Here is a 17,221-nt window from a genome sequence, read left to right as displayed (position 1 = left end):
TTACCCAGGCGTTGTCTGAAAAAAAGTATAAAAAAATTAATTACATACATATAAACATTTTAGTAATTTTTCAACAATAGGTAATTTAGTCAAGATCCTTAACCTGAATTGATAAAACTGGAATATCTTAAAAATATTGTGTATCAAATACTTCGGCGGCTCGTCCGTAGGTAAGCGGTTAAGAGCGACGGGACTTGTTTCAGAGGTCCCGGGTTCGATACCCACTTCGAGCAGTCTGTTGTCAGGAGCAGTGACAACGATTTTCACTTGGAAATATAGATAGCAATATATTTCCAAGTGAAAATAGCCCTTTGCCCGGCATTGCTGCACCATAAAAAGTCAGCCTATTAGATTCATATGCCAATAACAAAATAATCAAATATGAAGAAAATTAACCATTGGGTTAAAATCTAAAAATACAAAGTAAGGAGAAGTTTCAGCCCACAGTCTCATAGTACGTAAGGTCCTGATTGCTGTTAAAAATATAATAAAAAAAAATGCTAGGCGAATTGCTGGCTATACAGCAGTATCACTGCTACGAAAACACTTTCGTGTCGAAAGAGCGATGTTTGATTTGATATTCTAAAGACAACTACAAAAAAAATTCGAGCTCTATAGCTGGAAATTTGCTTAAGAAATTTTAAGAATATTGAATACAAATTTATAAATAGTCAAATTTACGTCTTGATATGGTTCCGATATAGAACTGAAGTAATTTAAAGATGTGATCTGAGGAAAACAAACAATTTCACGGAAGACGCAGTTTTTCTGACAGACTTACAAACTTAATACTTCTAAGGCACTTAATTGGCATCTTACTTATTATTGGAAAACTTGTCGGTGCATTTTATTTTCATTTGAAATAACTGCTAATTCAGTCTCTCGTAGAGTCTTGGCTTCTGAATCTATTTATAAAACGCAATGAGCCCCACACATCTCTTCGCCGGCGACATGGCAAAATGTCATGTCGGTTAGTTTTGCACGAACGCACCTCTTATTCTTACAATTAGTAATTCTTTCAACTGTCCTATAACAGGTTCTATGGGAAATCCATTTTCTATACGCTACTTCAGAAAGCAGTTTCAAATTGTTTGCACATTTTTTCCATATTCTAGTCGTAGACAAATACTAAAATGTTTTCGTACTGCTAGATAAATACATATGAATTCTTGAGAAACAAATAACGTATGTGCTTGACATTCTTCAACGTCAGTATAGAAATATTCAAATTCAGTTAAATTAGTAAAACTTCAATGTAAGAAAACAAAGTATGTTAATATTATTTGCTTATATAATTAATCGTTTTATGACGAAGTATATTCGTATTAGTAAAATATATCTATTTATATTCGAATATTTTTCACTTAACAGTGTGTAATTGATTCGGTCAAACATAGCAGAATTTCACAAATCTATTAGGGTGAACATATCCAATTCATTGAACTGCTAACAATTCTCAACTAATGAACTATCGGTGATAACAGAATATTTCAAAGGAAATGTGATGGATTAGGTGATGAAAATGTGCATCAAAGAAGGAAATTTAGATCAAATAATGAACTAGAAAATATCGGCTAAGAAAATGAAAGTTTAAACTAAAATAATGATCATATCATAATCAGATCAGTATCAGTACAGTAAAGATATAGTGAAATACAAAAGGCTGCAAGAAAATGCATTCTTCCTTTAAAATGTAAAACGTACACGTGGGGCAGCTCATCTCTTACAGATCAATTGAGTTATTCAAAATTGAAAAAATACTTTTACAATTTATTTTTTTATGGTTTTTACTAGATTCTCATAGGAAAACAGTTCTATCATGTGTTTGTGTATCCAATCAATGGCCCAAAGTTAATCACGAAATTTTTTGATGAAAGGAAATTAGTAATGCCAGAATTTTTAAATAATTCTGAAATTTATTGCAAGCAATACTAACAGCAGTGAATATCAAAAGAGACTGAAAATGTATTGCGAAAGATTGCGGTAACATTGCCTGTTATTAGGACAACGTACAGGAACAATTTTAAATAACCGCTAAGATAAACTGTTAGGTAATTCTTGCTCCTTATCATAAACTTATATCGCATTAATCTACAGTATAACTTGTTTAAAATAAACACACGTTGACACATATCCAAGACTTTTCACGTTTTAATTGCATCCCGACGCCTTCAATGGCGTCCGAGTTTCCATCGTTTTAATTGCACTTCGTGTGAGAAATCATTGTAAAAATCTCGCTTTTACTTATTTTCTTCCGATGCTAATTATGAACCGTTAGTGCTAATAATCCGATAGCGCTGTTTGCAATAAAATAACTATCATAGATTACTGTTAAATGTTTGGTGTGCACAACAGCATTCTAATGTTAAAACGAGATTTATTAAGTTGCCACATGTATTAAACGGTACTTAGGAGCATCTTTGCTTTTTGCAACTTAATCGTTCTGTATTTAACGTTAAAAGATATTTTCATATTTATTTCAATATTCTTAGCACCAGCTCTATAATACTTCATTGCTAATTCAATTACAGACGTTTCTTATATCTTGTGTTTCATATCAATATTAAAAATTGATCTTGTTCACCATTTATATATATATATATAATATATATATATATATAATATACAACGAATAATTGTTTTTAATTTATATAATCCTGGTTAACTATTTTTTCTTTGTTCTAAAATTGAACTGTAAATAATTTCAGTCGAATAAGCTGCTTTTATTCACTCAAAATTTTCTGTTTTTTTTTGTTGGAATTACCGAATTTTCCAATAATTTTTTTTTCCTGGAAAAATTATGATTCAAAACGGATTTTCTAAAATGTCAGTTTTTGTACAAGTCTTAATTATTATTAACAATTAGAAACTAATTTCATAGGTCATATTTATTTCGCTGGTTATTTTATATTTTTAAAATTCTGCGGTAATTTTATATTTCCAAAATGTACATACTAAAATAGCGCCTAACCAAAAAAGTATGTAAAAAATTGTACAATTTAAATTGATTAGTATTTAAAAATTAGCATTTTTTTCAGCACTACTTTCTCGAATGATCGAGTGACGAAAGAAAAGAACTCTACTGGACAGGATCGTGAGAAGAAGAAACTGGATCGGACTCATATTGGAAAAAGGGTGCCTTCTGAAAGACGTCATCGAAGGAAAAATAAAATGACAAAGGGCGAGGACGAAAAAGACAGATGATGGAAGATGTAGATCAGGAGCACCACAATCACGTGAGCATATACTATTAGTATGATCCAAATATGAATGTTATAAATTTTAATTAAGCGACATGAATGATGATTCGGCCAAGTAATTATACCAACAAATTATATAGAATTGCCCAATAGTATTTAATGTGCTAAAAATGATCATGTAACTATATGCTTCTGTAATGCAGATGCATGTTTTATGTTAGCGAGAGAATAATTTAAGATATTATTTACCGAATTAAATTCAACTTTCGTATTCTTGGCTCAGAAATGCATTTTCAAGAAACCTATTTTAAACATCACGTAGAAGAGGTTTGTTTGTTTAGCCAGAAAATCAGATTTGCTAGCTTTACGTTTCCTCGACGCTTCAAGCTGTTCTGAATAGTTTGACACCAAAATTGGAAAAAGTTTGTGTGTACGTATATATGTGAGTCGAGACTTGACCTTCATCGACATTTTTTTTTTCAAAAAAAAAAACTGTTGCACTGATTTCAAAAATTTAAAAGCCATTTTATGAACACTGGCGTTGATTAGTTTTGCTAAACGATTGACCGAAATGTTGCTTAACGAAGGTCTCAAAATATTATAGGCCTACGAAAAGTAGTTTTATTATAAAAAATAATAATAAGTCATAAATACACATTTTTAAAAGTTACATTTCATTCTTTGAATTGAATCGATTTGCCTAAAGTCTAACTAAACATGCTATTTGTTTATTAATTATTAACCCATATCCCAGACAGCACAAGACATGCCAGGGAATGTCCCACTTGTCCTCACAATCTCCTAATATCGCGATATCCTATGAATATCCTATGAATATGCAACGGGACGTCTCAAAACCAAAGGACTCGAGCAGGTATAACGCTCGATTCACGAACATGTCGCTCTCGTACGCGCACGGCTTGAGACCTCGAAACGTATATGTTTGTCCCTTTCTCTTTCGTCGCGTCGGTTTTGCGTCCTTCGTCCTTTAAGGTTAAGCTAAGCGTCATCAAACAGACGCTTATATGTCGAATTATCATAGTTTTTGAGAAATAATAGTGAAAATTTTATTTGTTCTATATAATTATATGAGCGTGTGTTATAAATAATTAATATTATCGATCAAAATACTCTAAAATTGTGTAATAATAGTGGAAATTTTATGTGTTCTATATAATTATATGTGCGTGTGTGTTATAAATATTGCAGCCAACATATTGAAAAGGGGGCAGATATAAACGATGGTAATTAAAGCTTTCTGTATACTGTTATTTGAAATACTATGTTACTAGTACAAATAGAATTTTTAATTTAATGCTGACATTTCTACCCTGCCAGCTTTCCAGCAACCATGCCTAATTTTGTATCAAATGCTGTGTTTGAAAGAGGATTGAGAAAGAAGAAATGCTCTCCACTATGTTTGTTGGAGGAGTTTCAACTTGTGGAGGCTATATTTCTGAGCAAAAATATCAAAACACAATTGGTAATCAAAAGTTTATATAGATTTATTTTTATTTGTTAACTTTATCATATACTAAGCAAACTTTCTCTTTATATTCTGTATTTAGCCATCAGAGTCCAGCTATGAAAATCCATTTTTGATGATGGTTTGGACAAAGAATTTTGCTAGGGACGAGGAAAGGGCAAAAATAAATTTTGTGATCTAGTGCCTTGCGATGTCATCACAGGTAATTTATATATCTTATACTTATGATGTGTTGTAAATTATGAATTAAACTAATATATAATTAATTCCAGGAATTGCTTTGAAAAATTTGCCGCATGAGACATAGTTTACTGTTTCAGAGGTTGCAAAAAGCTGGCTGCGATGTGCCAATAAATATTATACAAGGTATTTTTGTGAGATGTGTACTATATGTTTTTCCTATTTACAAAAAAATCATGATTATTGACTGGTTAGTTGTATCAATGTTAGTGCAAAATTTGTGCTGTGTACACATTTTTAGATGTAAAAAACCAAGTTTAATATTCACTCGTGATGACATCAAATTGTGTCGATATATTTGGAATTAGAGATTATTTTATAAATCTCTGTCTATTTTGATTGATGTATCGCTCTTAAAGAACTTACTCATATATATATATATATACATATATATGCATTTATTCATTTGTTTTCTATTTCAGGAGAGAAAATCAACCATGAACTAGGATTGAATGCCGAATTAATTATATTTTTAATATTGTAAAATAAGTTATTTTGAATTAAAGTTGTATATATTAAATTTTGTTATAAAATTATCTCAGGATTTTGTTATTTTGTAATAAAAGTTTACTTTGTGAAATTGTGTTCTTTTATTTTATTTTTAATCCAAATTTATTTTTCATCTAAAAAGTAAAAAACAATTCCATAATTATATCCTATTCATGTCCGGTTTATGTCCGGAATATCCCGCGCGGGATATCCTACAGAACGTCCCATAGGTGCGACATATTAACATGTTTCGGATAAGGTCAGGATAAGCGGGATATCCGTAAGGCTATCGCAGGGACAATGAATGTCCGCGCGTGGATATCCTGTGGACATTCTCCGGGATGTCTTGTGTTGTCTGGGATTAGTTCACTGTTGTATTTTTAGCACCAATTTTATTATGAAAACTAATTTATGCATTATTACACAATTACTTCGTGTCGCTTTCAAATTAAGTTTTGAATGTAAAAAAATAATTCTTGTGCAATATTAAATAGTCTAACAATTTCTGCACTGCTGCAGATGATGCTAATCAAGGAGTATATGTATTTATAGCAGTTTAGATAAAAAAAAACATATTTGAAAAATATGAACCTGCAAACATTTTATACTATATTCAACTTATAAGATGTTTTCATATGTGAGCAATAAAAAAAATATTTAAAATATCAAAAATTCAGAATCATGACTAATATTCGAGAAGAGTCTTGTGCCATATGACCGAAACCGAGTTATTTAAAATATGCAAAATTGTTAAAAAAAACATTACAGTTAGGATTTAATAAACGTCGCGAACAAATCGCCTATAAAAAAAACTTGGACAGACATGTGCCAAAAATTCACGAAGTTAGTATAAAATATTAACCAATATCGAAGCCCAAGATGATTTTATTAACTGTTAATATTCAGAAACATTACCGTTGTACGACATTTGACTGCGGTATGGCCCCTTTTGCAAGTACATACACGCCTCTCCTCTTTTATAAGATTATATTTATTACTCTGAGAGAAGTATTAATTTGTATATTATTTTTAGTTTTAACACAATCTGTTAGGCGCGATTAAATAACTGTTCATCATGATTAGGTCAAGGCAGCGAAGAACCATAATTAAATGTAATTACTTTTTAGTCTAAAAATAATATAACATGGTTTTAATTTAGTTCCTCATATAATAACACTAAATATAATATAACATGGTTTTAATTTAGTTCCTCATATAATAACACATTCTCGATGTGTTAGTTTCGATCATCTAAAATAAATTGTCGTAACATAAATAAATTTTTAAGTTTTTATCGTCCATCCGTGTATGAAGCATGTCGATTTTCATATTCTAAACAAAAAAACTTTAATATATGAATCCAGAACTCTTCACTTAATATTTGTTACTTTGTCACTATACTAATAATTCGTTTTTGATAAGAACATATCAGATGTTCTTTTATACATAAGGTAATTTCTTAAATAACTTGTGAAAATACATAAAATTTTCATACATATGTTTACAAATATTATGAGATATCTTAAAGCGTTACAAATTTTCTTAAACGCTCATTATAAATTGCGCAAGTAGACAATTAGATATTCACCAAAATCTTTATCAAATGAATTTAATAATCGTGAGAAAGAAAATATAATAAACAATAATTCAAATAAAAAATTATAAAACAAAGTTTCCGAGGTATTACGAAGACGCGTTGAGAACAATAGGAATTTAGATTTTGACAATATTTCATAAGAAAAAGTACATGGAATTATAATATTAACTAATTATATTGAATTTTGTTTCATCATACATACTGCAAGGCTTCGAATCAACAATCTTTAAGCAATAAAAGAAATTCTCACAAAAAATATTATAGTAATTTTCTTCTGAATAAATAGTAGCAGACTTGCATCAAAATAATTTTTTATGTCATTGAAAGGCTTTAATTATCAATGAAACGCAATATTTATAGTTTTCAAAACAATTAAATTATAATTTTATTAGGTAATATCTAATACAATTGTTTATCAAGTTTATTTGTGTCTTTCAATCAAAAAAGACATTAAGATTAAATTTTAATCTATTTCATGAGCGTAGTTAAATTTAGAAACACTAATTGATTCATACTCGATTTGGCAAGTTGATTCATTAAGTACATAGTATAGTTTTAAAGACAAATGTGATAAAATACTTAATCCTGAGTAGGGTATAAACATGGAAAATTTACAAGGATAGGTCAAAAAATTAAAAAAAGTCTGAAAACTTGTTTATATGTTTACGGGCCCTATATGAAAAAATGAGCATGCATTTTTTTGTTACGTAATATCATCGATTATAGAGTATTTTGAAGCGCGAAAAAAAATGGTTTCTCATCATTATTTTAGTATAAGTTTTGACAAAAGATTATTTAGATAAAAAAAAATAAAGCAATTGGGTTAATCTTTTTTTAAAGCATTTTGCAAATAAATGCATGTAATAACAATTAATGATTGCACTTATAACGACACTATTTATAATAACTTTATTACCGAAGTATTATATCCCGATCAGCAAGAAGGAAACATTTGAAATATTTAAACGATTATTTTATGAAAAAGGAGATCAAGAAAAACGATACGAAAGAGATGTAGAAACATCTGAAAATTAATACTCGCAGGAATAAATTTAGTTGTTTTTTTATAATTCCCGCCTTTATTTTTACCAACCCAAATTCAATTATTTTGCAACAAACAAAATCACAACAGACCCGTGAAATAAGCCTACTGGGAAAACCAAGTAAAAAAACGACCTAAGCACACTGCCTCGTAGGTGGCGTTTAAACGTACTTTTCAAAGTGATATTTCTAAAACGGTAGCTCTGAGCAAAAAAAGTATTTGTGCATTTTTTTTAGATAATTTTATGCTCTGCAATAATGTCTCAGGTAATTTTGCGATAAAACTGACCATTTAGCTAAAAATCGCAAAAGGGTTATTTTTTTGACCTTTGACCTCGTGTCATTTTTTTTTGGCTCGCATCGGATTGCTGAGGACTTTTGAGATTTCTTTTGTAAATGTATTTTAAACAATTTTGCCAAGTTACGGCCCATCACGAATTATTGTATTCTTGAATACTGTTTGTAATATGTATATATTTATGATCACAGTCAGGCAATGTCAATTCTTATATATTGTTCAAAATATTTTTTTCAGAAATTGATTTCTCATTTTGTATAGCATAATACTATCCTTCACAGGTTATATTGTTGTAGGCCAGAAGACCAAATACTTTTTCATAAATCCTAGAGTGTGACTTTACGGTGTAAAATTACATAAAGCGTTTTGAATGCACATATGAAATCATTTATCGGTTCAATTCGTATGTTATGGTTAACGTTTGTGGAAATTTTGGCTCGTTCCGCCAATTTATCATATACCAGTATGCCATGCATACATATAATCGACCATAAATCCAAAAATAACATACAAAAAGGCTGGCACAGCGATATGGTCCACGCCCTAAACGTTTTTTTCAATGCTTTTTTTTAAATATACATCCATACTCTTATGACATGTATGATTGATATGTGCTAAAGTATTTTATTTTGTTTTATTTCTGCATGTAAGAGATATCGCATCAGTTATGAATGCAGAAAGCCATTCATTCATGGGCGGTAGTAAAGGCAATTAGAAAAATTCTCCCAGGGAATGCAACGTATTTTTTGCGAATGAACTTCAAATTTTTAAAAGAATTCTCATCAATGTTATTAAAATCTGATTTGCATTACTGATTGGCTTATAAGCAAGGTACATTGTTTTATCTATAAATCGCTGTTGATGTACACAAATTACATCCTGCGCAAACTTTCTCACCTTTCAGATAGCGAAATATTTCGCAGTTATCGCCACAAATGTTTATTAATTAAAATCTACAGGATGTTTCATTGATGTGACTCGAATAGTTGATAATTTGAAAACTAAAACAATATATGCATGCACCAATTGGTGGAATTAAAAAATTGATTAATATTTAGAATTCTTCGTTTTAAAGTTTCAACACGTGATATGTGACATTCTGCAAAACATACCGGGAATTTTTATTTAAACATTAAATACCAAACCGTTGTATAAAATTAACATCCAAAATTTGTTGAGAAATTAATGATAAATAATCCATTTTTTCTCAAAACTGCCACGAAACAAAATATGTAAAAAATGTTTCTAACTAATTATTCTCGATTTAATTTTCAACTGGCGAAAACAAAATTTGTATTAATAGAAATGTAATATTTTATTTCACCTTAAGGGCTTGAATTGAATAATTGAAGTATAAATTCAAATGAAAGAATTTTAATGGGTTTAAAAACCTCACACAAAGATCGTTTAACAAAGCGTCTTTCTCATTAGGAATGATCAATATAATAATGCAGATAGAACGGTTTTTTGCTTCTTTATCTGAAAAGATATTTCAGACTTCCATATTCATTAATAATAATAATAATAAAAGGGAAATGAACGTATGCTACACTGCTTGAGATATGAGGTAATTAATAATAATAGGGCTTGGTAAAAATAACACAAATTTTAAGTTTTTCATAAATAAATCGTATGGTAAAGAATATGTTGCCACCAGAGCTTAATTTTAAGTATTAAAGTACTTAATTAAATTTGATATATAGTCTTTATAATTATACAAATAGTTCGTTATTAGTTGCTTAAATCTTCCACGCAGAAAACGTTCAGTTGGTTTATAACTCAAAATACAATATTTATATATATATACAGGTATAACACGGTATAACAGGTATAACACGGTAGTTCCTAAAAAGTAGCGTGTTATGCAAATCCGTGTTATACGGGACAAAGAACTAATACAAAAAGAGGGGTTCCATTCCAAGAATTAAAAAAAAACATGCTACATATCATGCCTAATATATAAATATTATATAATATTTTTCGTAATATTTGAATTGTAAGTGCTATCATTCTTTGAGAAGTTGTATGTACTGCCTTCATATCCGTGCATTATTTTTTGCAAAAAAATATTTGCCATATCTTGCTATTAGCAAAAAGCTATTTATATATTTACCACATAAAATGTTATCTTTATTAAAATTTTATGCTCATTTTATTTAAAGGATCTTTGTTTAAGACTAATTGACTAATTGTTCGGAAAAGTCCAGATTTTTTTTTATCTATATAACGTACGCGCTCGAATAATAAGTATCAAATTAGTTATCTTTTGCATTAGTTTCATTACATTTATTGAGCTATTGTACTACAATTTTACTGAATTTAGATTAAACAAAGTTTGATTTTCGTAGATTATACTATATTTTTTATTTTATTAGGGTTTTGCTCAATTCTCAAACCGTGTTAGAGCGAATCCGTGTTATAGAAGTACCGTGTTATGCAAGGGTTACCTGTATTATTATTTCTAGATGTATATTGATTACAACTAATTTATATTTCATTATTAACGTAAACCAAAGAGTACATTGTGCAACCGGATTCAGAACCACCAAATTTCACGAGATTGTTTTGCCTTAATGAGTTCATTGTAAGTTTTAGATTTTCTTTTAGACAAATAAAACGTCATCAACCTAATACTATGTTCTATTTGGCAAATGTTCTATACGTAATTAAGAGCAAATAAACAAGTACTTAGCGTTTCAAAGATGTTTTTAACGCGACTTAATCACCACAATAATAACAATCGGGCAATTTTAAAATACATAAGAACAATGAATGAACGAACGATGCCCATTCAAGAAGATTTAAGATGACAACAGGGGGAAATTCGGCGATTTTTGACGTAACCAAAACAATTGTGAGAAATTCGAAATTTAGATAACATTATTTACGCACCGAGTAGAATTGGAGATTTGGTGAAGGTCTAATCAGCAGTAGAAAATCTTTGAAATTCAAATTAACCAAATAAGAATTTAAATGAATTAAATAGAAAATTTGAAAACAAAAGCAAATACGATTTCTTTACCACAAACTGTTTATGCAGTTTAAAAGATATTTGGCTTTACTATTCAATTATGCAATGACTATCACGTGCTTGATATGATTTATCAGTTAGTTGCACTGACCGAAAACGTCTTCTAAATTCTGGCAACTGAATTGATCAATACACATTCAAATTTTCGTTGTGAAGTATAACTAAATTTTAGTCGCAAAAATACTGCAAATCTTGCAATTTAAGAAATGGTTAAAAATTCCATGTTAATTAGTTTGACCACGTTTTGTGTGAAGTTTTGAGAAAGGAATTAAAGAGGTCGCGATCGTAGTCGCATCATTTTTTATGTGTAATAATTTATATAAATATTCATTTTTGATTAGTAATTAACCAATAATCAATACCTTATGCTTATACTGTAAATAAATATTAGAATTACCAAAACGTGTATAGGTCAACAAAAGTTTAAAGGAAATGGCATAGAGAAAAATCAATAGAAGTGTCTTGTTTATTCTGTGCAATTAATTTCATTAAAAGCATTAATCGTCCGAATAAGCTCTGGCCTCACCCATATATAATATGTTACGACCGCATTTATTGTAAAAGTAATTACGTTTTTCCACGCCATTTAAAAATATTTATATCCATATGTTGATTTAAAATTGGTGTAGAAATTTTAAACATATATATATATATATATATATATATATATATATTATTTTTATATACTATATTTGTTTTCAAGACTTATGTTTTGCAATTAGGAACTATAGGACTGTAATCCACGGATGATCAGAAAAAAAAGCAAATCAATATATGGATTCACTCTAGTATTCAGGGTACTAAACCTTGATGCATAATTATTATACTGGAGAGATGATGAAAGAATTAACTTCATTATTGTCTGTTATTTTGCAACGTAGTTATATATTTTATCATCACTAAATACAATTTATAGACTTCATCCTAGTTATTGATATTCGTATCAGTAAGGGACAGATGGTCTACCAAACTGATAAATCATATTGAAAAAGGCTGTTATGAAACGTTGTTCATTCATTATGCTCGTCTGGTCGCTCTATGTGGATCATATTGGCTTCAATAAATAATTATCAATATTAATTGACATCCAACCATTAGTGTATAATGTATGGGTTGGAATATTAGTGCGCAATTGGCATATGGGCCCCAAGAGCTAAAGATATGTGGATATATAGAGAGAGCACCACCACACATGTCGGTCAAATATAAACTACATACACCAAGAATTTGGCAATGTGTTGCAAATATCACACTATCTAAATCGGAATACGAATTTAGACAGGAACACATTTCACATTAAACAAAAAGACGATTCATTTTTGTCTTCGGTGCCAGCAGAGCGTATTTACAAGTAATAAAATAGTTTATTTTTGATTATTCACTTTTCGGTGGATTTTTTTAATACTTCATACGTTTATTTTCACATCGATTACGTGAGTTTCAAATGTTGGTGTGAATTTTTTAAAGACATGATCTAGTTTCTGAGATAAATATTCAAATCAATCGATCTATCTCATTATCCAAATCAAACAAATCTCATTATCAAATTTAAAGTGGTCCTTTAAAGAAATCCTTTACTCAAATACATGAAATGTGAATGTAACTATTAACTAAATTAATTTTAGTATTTGATCTTCTAAAAAATAATATTTGAATTTATTGACATACGATAAACCGTCATGAACCTCCTTCAAATCTAAAGCAATGTTCTGTGTGCTTGCAATTTTTTTTTCATGATTTTTTACTCCATGGCTTGTCGACAATCAGACAGTAAAATAATACAAATGCTCTTTCACTTTCTATTTGTCTGTGTTATAATTAAATCAAAATTTGATAAAACTAGTGGTGTGTATGGCATCGTGCCTTAAGGCAAATTGCCGTAACGAAATGTTCGAGGAATATTAAATGTTTTCAAATAGATTATTAAGTAACATTGTCTAATCTTTATAAGAATTATATAAACTGAATTGCAAAGTTGAAAATATTTGCTTAAACTGTATTAGAATTTAGATTACAGAATTACAATTAAAATCTGAATTATTTTCGATATACAAAAAAAAAAAATTTCCAAAATTTTATTAGAACAAGCAGAATTATTCAAATCGAACGCTTAGTTCTCTCAAAAACTGCCATTTTTTGCACATTTAGCTCTGTATCTCCGAAATCGCTGAACCTGCCTTTGCCAAAAACTAATCACCACTTCTCCCCGTCATTACGAATTGAATGTTTTTTTAGATCATTCAATTTCGATGCACCGATCTCTCAAAAACTCGATTTCTATTTTCTGCATTCTTTGCTCCGTATCTCCGAAACGGTTGGATCCGCCTTTGCCAAAAACTAATCAGACATCTTCCTATCAATAGGAATCTAACGTTTTTTGAACCATTCAAATCGGTTGATCCGTGCGCCCGAAAATGTGGACGTAAAATTGTATCCATACATACACACACACCCATTTTTTTCTGAGGTATGCCAAAATGTTCAGAAACCCTTCAGAACGTAAAGAAATGTAAAAATTTTCAATTTCGATTTTTGGACGATTACAATAACTTACCCTACGGGAAGTTAATAAATGAAATTCCAGTTTTATTATTTACATAATAAAACCGGTTAAAAATATTTATTTAAACTAGAGAGATCTCAGATGAACTAAGACATTTAAAAAATAAATTTTCTAAAAGAAAGTTTCATAATTTTCTAGCAAAACAAGAATCAACGATATTTTTAGTTACCACGCCGAAGAAGTATTAACGCGTCTGCGTACTATAAATAATCTCTATCAATTACGAGTGGGAATGTATCGTGAATCACGGCTTTCTCATAGTTTTAAAATTATTCACAACCAAACCCCATCAATAGATAAGAATTAAAGGTTACCGAACTGATGACTATGATGATAGTTCTCTCTGAATTATAATAAATCAGTGAAAAATATGCGCGGATAAACGATCTCTTTTATCAACAGCTGTGAGTGCAGTTTAGGGGCAATATAAGGCTTATGTGGATTAAGTTGTATATTTTCATCTAGAGATTTCGTTGAAGTAGTTTTCTAGAAGTCTAGAAAAGCTAAATAAAGTTCTGTACAAAATAACTTAACAGCGATCAGAACTACGTGTTTTATGAGCAGTGTTTGGTATAGTACATCCAATCGAGCATTTATCTTTTTTTTATATGTAGACTATATATTGGACATCTAATAGTGTTGGCGCATATGTCCACGAAATTTTCACTTAAAATTATATTTGAGATCTATAACCTCAAGAAGAAATTTGATATCGTACTAATTGATATAAAGCTGGCCGACCTTGGGATTAAAACCGGGACTAGTTTATGCTAGCCCACCTTCTCATGATGGGCTATGTCTATGGCTTTCAACCTGTGGGGCGCGCCTCTTCAGGGGAACGTACAGCTGTTTCAAAAATACAACTTTCAAAAATATAAAAAAGAATTTGAAATGATAAATTTACAAAAATTTGTATATTAATTTGTAGTCTGATAATATCAGTTAAGTATTTATGAAATAAAATTGTTGAAAAAAAATAAGAGGGCGCAACCATTTTTTTTATTAGAACGATGGGATGCGTTGCAAAAAAGGTTGGAAACCACTAAACTAAGTACAAAGAATATGTTAAAATCCTGTAACTTTAGTTAAAATTAATTTATTTGATAAGCGTTATTGTCACGAAGATGTCAAAATTTTTCAAAAAAGATTTTACCGGTTTACTAAGCGAAATACGACAGCAAATGATACTCCCGGACTGTATAATTTTCCCTTATCTTACCTTAGGCCAAATTTAAATACATTAAACTGAAATACTTATTACTTTAATAACCAATGTCAAAAAAAAATCTTTCAGGGTACGAAATGAAAATGGTGAAGTATTATCGCATATACGCATATGTTTAAGATAATTGTTATCAATGATAAAAATTATCGATTTTAAGGTATGAACACTTTTTTTTTGGTAACAGTGTCCACATATTAAACCATTTTTATCAATATCCTAATATAGGGTGAATCTTAAGATTCCAATTTGAAACTAAATTTTTTGTACTATGGTTTTAGAAGATATAACGTTCAAGTTATTTTGTCAATAATAATTTTTGACTGATTCGAAATTGGAATTTTGGGTATTTTGGTTTAGAAAATATAGAACGTCAAAGTTATTTTGTCAACAATACTGTTCGACTGGAAAATTCCGTCAAAAAACTAATGAACGAAAACATATGAAGTGATTTATATTATGAAAACATCTTGGCACGGATAAAAAAATTTTAAGTAACATACAATGCGAGCTCGAAATAGTTACATTTAGATATTACATCGTTAGTATATTTTATGAAGTTACTTTAAAAAAATACCATGATTTATTATTATTAATCATAAGTAAGTATTTTTTACGGTTTCAATATTCTCTGATAAATCAAATTTATCAAATCATTTTGATAAATTAATATAGCATAAAAATGGTTTTTAAACTAAATGTGCGCTTTATTAAATATGGACGATAAAAAGTGAAAACTAATTTTATTATTTGTGATAAGTACAAAAATCACACTTCAATCAAAAAATTTTTTTTATTGATTTGAAGAACATATTGGAAAATGCTAATTGCTGCGAAAAGCAGCAATATGAAGAGTATAGACATTATGATAGACATATAATTGATATATTTATATCATGTAATATTTATTTTATTAATTATTAATGTCCATATTAATTCGTTACTGTGAAATTATATTAATCTCTAAAAATTTCTTTTACTTGATCCGTCTAAATTACATCAGAAATAGTGTCGCAAAATTAAATTTATAGCTATAAACGTTTGTTTTAAACACATTTGAATTGTAATATGTGATTTTACATACGCAAGCCGCGATCATATTTAATTTTAAATTTAGACACAGAAACAATCTCAAAATAAGCAGACGAGTCCATCCACAATGAAGTCTAACGTCTTATTTACAAAATAGATCAATAACAAATATATAAACAAACAAAGAAATGCGGTGATCAAGACAATGGTATTATATAAATGCAGTTATATAATAATAAACATAGCGAATAATGACTCAGAAAATTATGCGAAGGCATTGAAATAATTGAAGAATATTTTAGAAGTGAGTTCTACATAGAAAAATTCATTATATATCTTGGAATGAAATTTGGTATTTATAAATAAGTATGTAGTATAATACATACAAATATATATAAATATATATATATATATATATATATATATATATATATATATATATATATTAAGTTGTCAAATATCTCCCTTCCGCTTTTTTGCTCTGGTTTATAATACAAAAAGGCGGAAGGGAGATATTTGACAACCTATTATATATATATATATATATATATATATATATATATAATACATTATATGCTGTGGTTTCCAATCTTTTCGACCGCGCCCCCGTTTTTTTTCAAATGGTTGCGCACCCCTTATATCATCAATACTACATATTAAATTAATTATCAGGTTACAGTTTTATATGCAATAAGATGTAAAAATATATAAACAAATATTTGTTCATTCATTTCTCTTATATTGTTTCAGCATTTAGCTCATTTTCAAAAATAGTATTTTAGAAATAGCTGAATGCCCTCTTGCAACGGCCTAGCGCCCCTCTAAGGAGGCGCGCCCCACAGGTTGGGAAACACGGCATTAATACTAATAATGTAAATATTATGAATATGTGTAATGATATCCAAATAAATTAAAAGGCAGCACTTAAACAATAAATATACGTTTATTTAATATATGACAAAATTATTTATATTATAGTGTATTCGAAACTACATTGTCTATTACTTCGCGTATCAGATTAA

The sequence above is a fragment of the Ctenocephalides felis genome, unplaced genomic scaffold (genome assembly GCF_003426905.1).
Source record: "Ctenocephalides felis isolate EL2017-DRISC unplaced genomic scaffold, ASM342690v1 CF-g0.4_SCAFFOLD_01886, whole genome shotgun sequence".
Taxonomy (NCBI): Eukaryota; Metazoa; Arthropoda; class Insecta; order Siphonaptera; family Pulicidae; genus Ctenocephalides; species Ctenocephalides felis.
Note: the sequence above shows the minus strand (reverse complement) of the source record.